The sequence below is a fragment of the Phallusia mammillata genome, chromosome 6, assembly GCF_965637545.1.
Source record: "Phallusia mammillata chromosome 6, kaPhaMamm4.hap1.1, whole genome shotgun sequence".
In the NCBI taxonomy this organism is placed as follows: domain Eukaryota; kingdom Metazoa; phylum Chordata; class Ascidiacea; order Phlebobranchia; family Ascidiidae; genus Phallusia; species Phallusia mammillata.
The window spans coordinates 14,230,633-14,238,595 of NC_137257.1; the positions used below are offsets into that span (position 1 = coordinate 14,230,633).

Consider the following 7,963-nt stretch of genomic DNA (forward strand, 5'->3'; position numbering starts at 1 on the left):
CCAAACTAGATATAAATGCTTTTAGTGTTTTAAGTTTTTTACTATATTATTTTGTATGCTTTTACATCTGTTCTCCTTTAATTTACCTTCGTTGTTTGCAGTTTTTAGAGACGGACGATGCCTGAATAGGTGAAATATATATCTCTCGAATATACCAACCCAGTGTCTACTGATTTTGAGTCAGAAGCATTTGCTTCTTAATTAATCATTTACTGAAAGAATTTTGACTCAGTGATCGTGGATATTAACATGCCTACTATTAGAGGGACAGATCCTGTGAATAGCATTTATATCATACTGATAAAGCATTAATATACTTACACTAAATTGGGGAAATCTCAGCACTTCCTGTATAAATATTTTTGCTTCGCAATTGCATTTTTTGTACCTTGAATACACATCTTTTTTGGGCAGGATTGGGATGGTCAAGTAACTATAAACGACAACAATGCTATTTTAAAAACCTTGCTTGTAGATTGAGCCATGAGACACCATTATACCTGATTGGGAATACATGGCTTGCGTTTATCATTTCGTTCCTTGTTGTAACTCCAGCCACACACTTTGTACAATAACATATGGGACTAAATCTTTTCCCCAGTGTACATAACCTTTTGAGATATCTGTGTATAAAATTGAAACATTACCACTTTTATACATATAAATATTTACTACTGCATTTCATACTTAATCTGTTGACAAAATTATCAACAATAAACATACCATGGAACTTTTTTGAGTACACATTAAATTTGGTTACGGTTGAAATTTCAAACTCTTTAACTGCCTTTTCAGCTTCTTCATACGTAGAAACCCACTGTAAGTAATGTAATGATTAATTTATGAAACTTCCTGAAAATAAATTAAACATGAACCTTCAAATTTGTATGCTTGCATACTTGTTCCGCAGGCAGATTAACCTTGCACAAAATTTAAAGGATTTTAGGGTAATTAGAAATTATTCACAGTATACAAAGGACACATGTCAAACCATTTCACTTGGACTTTTTTTTTAAATTTATAAAAAAAGCAATCTGTTGGGACAGCTTTCCGGTTTGATTTGCTTCTTTAATATGTTTGCTTGCTATCTTACGTCTGAATTGTGAATTGTTCTACATCAAGAAAGAATCATTCTTGGTCAAATTGTTAAATGTAAGTCAATAAAAGAACTTTATTTGCAAAAAACTAACATTTTTTAATAACTACAAATTTATTGGGTTATAAATATCATATAGTTTTTAATATTATAGTTTGGACAGTTTGAAAAAGGAGCGCTCTATTGACTTTATGAAGATTTATATTTCAAGTTTAATACCTTGTGGGCTGGAAACATAATTACTTCAAACATGGTTAGCATGTACGAATGCTGAGAGGCCACCTCTTTCATCTGCCGGAAATTATCACATACCTTTTCAATTTGACTTGTTGCAAAATCAAATTCATGCTTTTCTCTGCAACCGATGTAAGTTATTTTAAAGTTAGATCTTAGAAAAGCAAAAAAATAACAAAAACATACGCAGTTTCGTTGCATGGAGTCATAACTGGTTGGATTACATCCTCCACTTTCACTGAAACGTACGTGGTTTCGTTGCATACATTTTTAACTTATATTTTTCAAATTTACAACTTTTACTTATGATATTAATTCTTATACAACTTATTTTAGCACAACATTTTTTCCACTACACCCATTGACTGTGTAGCGCTACTATTTCTGCGCCTAAGGTTGAGGACGCTGCTCTAACGGCTAGCCGGTAAAACCAATAACTAGACCGCGCGCTACTCTTAATTCTTTTGCAAAACAGTAACAAAATATGCAATATATCCTTTGTCCTTATTATAAAAGCGCAGTAAAATAAGCACGGTTATCTAGTAAAAGATCTCACAAACCAAGAAGCACGTTCTACCAAGGCCGACCAACCAAGTCTGCCTGATCACCTATTCACCGCCCTCACGTTAGGGAGCCAGCCACGAGGAAAAAACAGCAGTTATTCTTGGGGCAAATTAAGCAAAGTCCCGAGGTAATTAATTAGGGACACGCGCAGGAATGCCAAGGCAACAAGGACGGTTGCGTCCGAAACGCAAAAATGGAAAACAATAAAAATAAAAGATAACATACAGTGACGAAGCAACAAACAAAGTTAGTGTTAACACAGTGAAGAAATAGCTAAATAAACAAAGGTGATAATATTAGCAACACATGGAAATAAGTATCATATGGTGAAATTGCTGTGCAATAGACAAATAAATAATATTATGGGAAACGAACAACATATTGTGACAAAAGAACAAACGAAACGAGTGACAAAACAGTGCAATAAAGAAATTGATAATATTATTCGTAACACCCCCCCCCTTCCCGCGTCGTTGCACTCCCGGGCAACAAAACATTGTTTCGTACAATGTGTTCTTTGCGTGCGTGCCCTAAGACGACTCGCACCAGGGACGTCATCAGGCGAATTGTCACCGAACTTTATCGGTATGTCACCTTGTGCTTCTCCCGTAATCGGCAGCGTTACGGAGCATGGTACGATAGGCAAGGCGATCCTTTGCTCTACCGGTTTGTGTCGGTCCCGTCCATCGTCGTCCTCCCACTTGGCACTGCTGGACACCAGTCTATTACAATGGACCGTTTCCTGTCGGCCAGCGGCGTCTCTCATGACGTAGTGCGCTAGTGGCTTGACGTCGGTAACGCGAAAGGGACCTTTCAATGACATATGGACCTTGCGCCGAGCCCCGACTGGTACAGCAGGATTTCTTAACCACACCACGTCGTCAACCCTATGTGGTTCAACTCTGCACCGGCGTTCCGGGTTACCGTTTGTGACTTGATTGGTTTCGGACCGGTAGAGCGTCTCACTAATGCTGCCCTTTTCCGGGCCGTACTGATTATTTGACTTCGTGTTCTTCGGCTTTTTTCCTACCCGGGACCACGTTGCACGGGGCCTCGTCGTGCTTCGAACAACTGAGACAAATTCTTTGCTTGTTTGTCTGCACAGCCTCGCCAATGTACAATTTCGAACCAGATGTCCTTGCGAACCACATGCAAAACATTTACGTATGGTAGGCCTACCGTTGCTTGTTGGTGCAGTGCGATTGTACCCTTTAGCTTTCGTACATACGTCGGCCCGAAACTGGTAAATGTCCGAGCGCATGACGTCTAACTCGCGTCTGAACGACGACATACACTGCTGGAGGTTGGCGTCAATCCGCTGAAGAGTATCTCGGACCTCGTGGATCTCCTGTCGCTTTTCCAACCCTGAAACTGGAAAACACACCAAAGGGTCTCTGGCCCCTGCACGTATGACCATCTTAGCTGCGGCGACAAATTCTCGAGTCTTTACGTTGCGCACTACATCAGTTGCCAAACTCCGGTCAGATAGACCCTTGACAAGCGCCAGAAATAGCACTTCGTTCTTAACGTTGGCGTCTTCTGCCTTAGGGTACCCTCTATCGGCCAGTGATTGCAGTGCATATACGAAGGCCCGTGGGGATTCGTTTGGTTGTTGTACCCTATCCATAAGATCGTGGCGCAGCACTTGGCCGTGGTTAAAATCATGTTCTTTTGCTTTGGATACCAATTCGTCAAAAGAGTACTTATATACGTTAGAGCCATCAGTTAAGTCCCACAAAAAAATCTTTGTCGACGTGCGTAAGCAGTAAATGTTTTTTGACTTCTTCTGTCGCTTTCACGCATGCACAATACGAATTAAAAACTTCACTAAAACTATTAAAATCATCACCGATCATAAATCGGGGCGGGTTCATACACACGTTCAAAGCCATGAAAATAAAATCAACTTACTTGGTCGGCAGTGAAGCGCGCGGTCGTGAGCGGCTGCAGCGTCCTGGCGTGCTCGCCAATTTGTAGCGCTACTATTTCTGCGCCTAAGGTTCAGGACGCTGCTCTAACGGCTAGCCGGTAAAACCAATAACTAGACCGCGCGCTACTCTTAATTCTTTTGCAAAACAGTAACAAAATATGCAATATATCCTTTGTCCTTATTATAAAAGCGGAGTAAAATAAGCACGGTTCTCGACAACACAATCGGGCCAACGTAGCACTTTAAAAACACTATAAGAAAACAGACAAATTAGTAAAAGATCTCACAAGCCAAGAAGCACGTTCTACCAAGGCCGACCAACCAAGTCTGCCTGATCACCTATTCACCGCCCTCACGTTAGGGAGCCAGCCACGAGGAAAAAACAGCAGTTATTCTTGGGGCAAATTAAGCAAAGTCCCGAGGTAATTAATTAGGAACACGCGCAGGAATGCCAAGGCAACAAGGACGGTTGCGTCCGAAACGCAAAAATGGAAAACAATAAAAATAAAAGATAACATACAGTGACGAAGCAACAAACAAAGTTAGTGTTAACACAGTGAAGAAATAGCTAAATAAACAAATGTGATAATATTAGCAACACATGGAAATAAGTATCATATGGTGAAATTGCTGTGCAATAGACAAATAAATAATATTATGGGAAACGAACAACATATTGTGACAAAAGAACAAACGAAACGAGTGACAAAACAGTGCAATAAAGAAATTGATAATATTATTCGTAACAACTGCAACCTCAAAAAATATCTTCAATCGTCTAGATTGAAAATCCAAACATCCCAAAATATATCTTAACATAAAATGAAGCTTTACTTCTTCCTTTTCATCACTCGCGTCATTTTGGCGCGAATGCTCCATTGCGCCACCTATCGAAAATTAAGCACTTTTGGATCTCCTAGGAGGCACGGACCCCTTTAAAACATAAAGTATCGCATGTATCGCATGTATCGCATGTATAGCATGTATAGCATGTATAGCATGTATAGCATGTATAGCATGTACACAGCCTATATACTAAATCTATCGCATGTACCCGGGACTTTCCCCAACTTGTATTGTAAGTAACCGCATGTACTTTACTACGCAGTTGCAATGCTGTAACTACATGAGGTACGAGTTTTTTGTCTTTTGTCTTGGTCTGCACTGCAGTTGACTGATTTATTGAGTATGGTTTAGGCTGAATGTAACAGTCTTCATGTGCTCTACTGCTGCAATTGCAACTAATATCTAAAGACTTTTGTCTTACAGGATGTCTATTACATGTGTTAGGCAAGCAAGGGTATAGAAAACTAAAGCAAGCAGTGTTTTATTTCAACATCCTTTATTGAAGAATCAGTTCACAGTTGCCGATGCAAAAACAAGCAAACAACAAAATGAATGAAATTCAAATCTCAGAACTCTAAAACATTCATTTGTGTTTTCCTGGCTTTTTATCAGCTTGTTTTGGTGGCAATTTGATGGTCATGGTTCCTTCAGAGAATGTGGAAACAAACTTGGCAAAGTTTGGTCCATTAAAGTTGGATTATACAAAGAAGTGTGATGATGACTTGCATTGGAATTTGGCTTTAAAGTTTGTTGCTTATCAGTCTCAACTTTTATCTTACTTTCTAATTGATTGTCAGCTGGCAAAGATTAGTGCATTAGAATGGAGAAGACGCAGAAGTCTGGTCATCATTGATGATAGGTTCTGGAAGTTGGTCAGTGTGATAAAATATGATTTTTTCTATCCTTGCTGGTCCACAAGCAAGAAATGGTTTGGAATGCATATGCTTTAAGCAGTACCTAGTATTGTCTATAATTACAACAAAATAGGTGCTGCTTTGTTGTGCATTTGATAAAGTCCTTTTTGATTCAGTAGTTCTGCGGCATATATATCAACCTCTATCTGCTGTGTTTCACCTTTTTCTGGTACTAATGGTTTATGATTGTCAAAAAGTATTCTTTCCTTTATCCCCACTTGTTTTACCACATTATTTTCCACGTCTGCTAACTAAATTTAGTATGTTTTTGATGTGTATTTGGTATTTTTTACTGCACCTTCTGACTAAAAATTGAATAAATTATATTATTACCTATCTGCACGTCGTTTATGATTTTAATGCACTGACATACTAGAGGACATTTTTTGGAATTTTCTCCTGTCAACTATTCTGCATTGTTATATAGTTCAAAACCCGTTCAGCATCTGTACAATACTTTCCACTTATGGACAACTGATACATTATGCAGTCATTAGCTGATGTTCTGAAATTAAATTTACCCTAGCCATCTGTGCAGTACTTGCAAACCTAATTCAAGTTTCCAACAAGTATTTTAGGTTTTTAATTTATTTTAATTACAATTTAGTCTTTGGGGTTACAATAAAAAAATACAAAGAAGCACCATAAAAAACACAAAATATTATTGATAATGTCAGCAAATGAGTAAACAGTACAATCATAATTCACAGCTGGAATCTTTGTACTGCTACTAGGACAACACTGTCAATAAACTAAAACATGATAACCAAATATGTTTTCAGAAAAACTGTTGGACTTGTCTAGCAGTAACTTTTTAAACATTTATCTTGAAAGTTAAGCTGAAAAATGGAATCATGAATTAGTTCAAAAACATATAAATCCTGCACCAGAAAGCATAGTAAAGTGTACACACTATAATTAATACAATTAAAATTAACACCACTCTGTTACGAATCTGCTGCATGAAAAACAATGAGACTAAAATACCAGACTTTTAAAATGAAGTTAATAAAATGACTGTCTGAACTTGTGCAACAAAAACAGCAACAATGAATAATTTACTATTCATCGCAAAAACTTTACCAATCTGCAATACAAAATGTAACACAGAAAGTAGTACATTTTATAAAGTAAAATTGTGCCTGCAGTGGAGCATTGATCAGTTTCGTAAAGCAAGAGGTTGCACAAAGTACTGACTTTAAACCAATTACAACCACTTCACCAGTCAAACTCCTATCAATTTTTATCTTAATTTTGTTGTTACACACCAATTAAACTAGTGACTAGTGAGCCTAGGTCTTTTAACTGCAGGCACATTTTAACAACATTACTTTGTACAGTCTACTTCTACTCACATTTAATTTTCTTACAACACAAGTTAGGGAAAGTCCCGGGTACATGCGGTAAACGATTATACATGCTATACATGCTATACATGCTATACATGCTATACATGCGATACATGCGATACATGCGATACATGCTGTACATGCGATACTTTATGTTTTAAAGGGGTCCGGAGGCACTCCGTCAGTAGCTCTACCGCTCACGTGGCGCGGTTGACACCACTAGTCGGGATGTCCAATAAACTTATACTACGTTTTCATGTCGTGGATTTGGGCCATGTGACCATATTTGGAAGTGAAAAACATGAAGCAGCAAAATTTGGGCCATCTAATTCGGGTGGTTTAAACTCAGTTTAGGCCAGTGGTTCCCAACCTGTGGGCCATGGCCCAGTAGTGGGCCACCAAGACATTTTCAATGGGCCACAGAGCCATTTGAATAGATTCTACTGTTTTGTAATACTGTATATGTCATGCGCTTTGTTTTGAAAAACTTAATTTTTGCAAAGAATTCTGAATCTTGTAGCCAAATTTCAGGAGCATGTATCTCATTAAAAACAAATTGCTGGATAATTTCGCCTGTTTTTGAGTTATTTTTTTGTTTGTGCCCAAATTTACAGCACGTGATGGGCCAGGAATCGCTATTAAATAGACATTTGGGCCACAGACCAAAAAAGTTTGGGAACCCCTGGTTTAGGCCATGTATGTTTTGGGTCATGTATTTGTAGTGAGTTGTTTTTGCGAACTATGTACGCGGTACTTTGAGCTGAAGTGGAAAATTTTGTTTTCAACAGAGGCTGTTTTACTACCGACGACCTGTTTACTGCCTTTCTTCGTTACATAGATTTTCAGTGAACAGTAGCCTGGTTTTGCACATGCAGCATTTACTCTACTAGCGCAATGGATGAAAACGAGATAGAATTAATTGTATACGTCGTGGTTGTCGGAGTATTGCTAATACTGTATACAAGGACTTAATTCAGCAACGAAAAATGCACATGTTGGCCATTTTAGAAAAAGTTGATCAGACTAGTCA

At 38.2% G+C, this 7,963-nt stretch overlaps 1 pseudogene; it reads right to left on the bottom strand.

The window, feature by feature from the left end:
• Positions 1-1,821: 1,821 nt before the first annotated feature.
• LOC145232124 (uncharacterized) lies at positions 1,822-4,233 on the bottom strand (annotated as a pseudogene).
• Between the last annotated feature and the right edge of the window lie 3,730 nt (positions 4,234-7,963).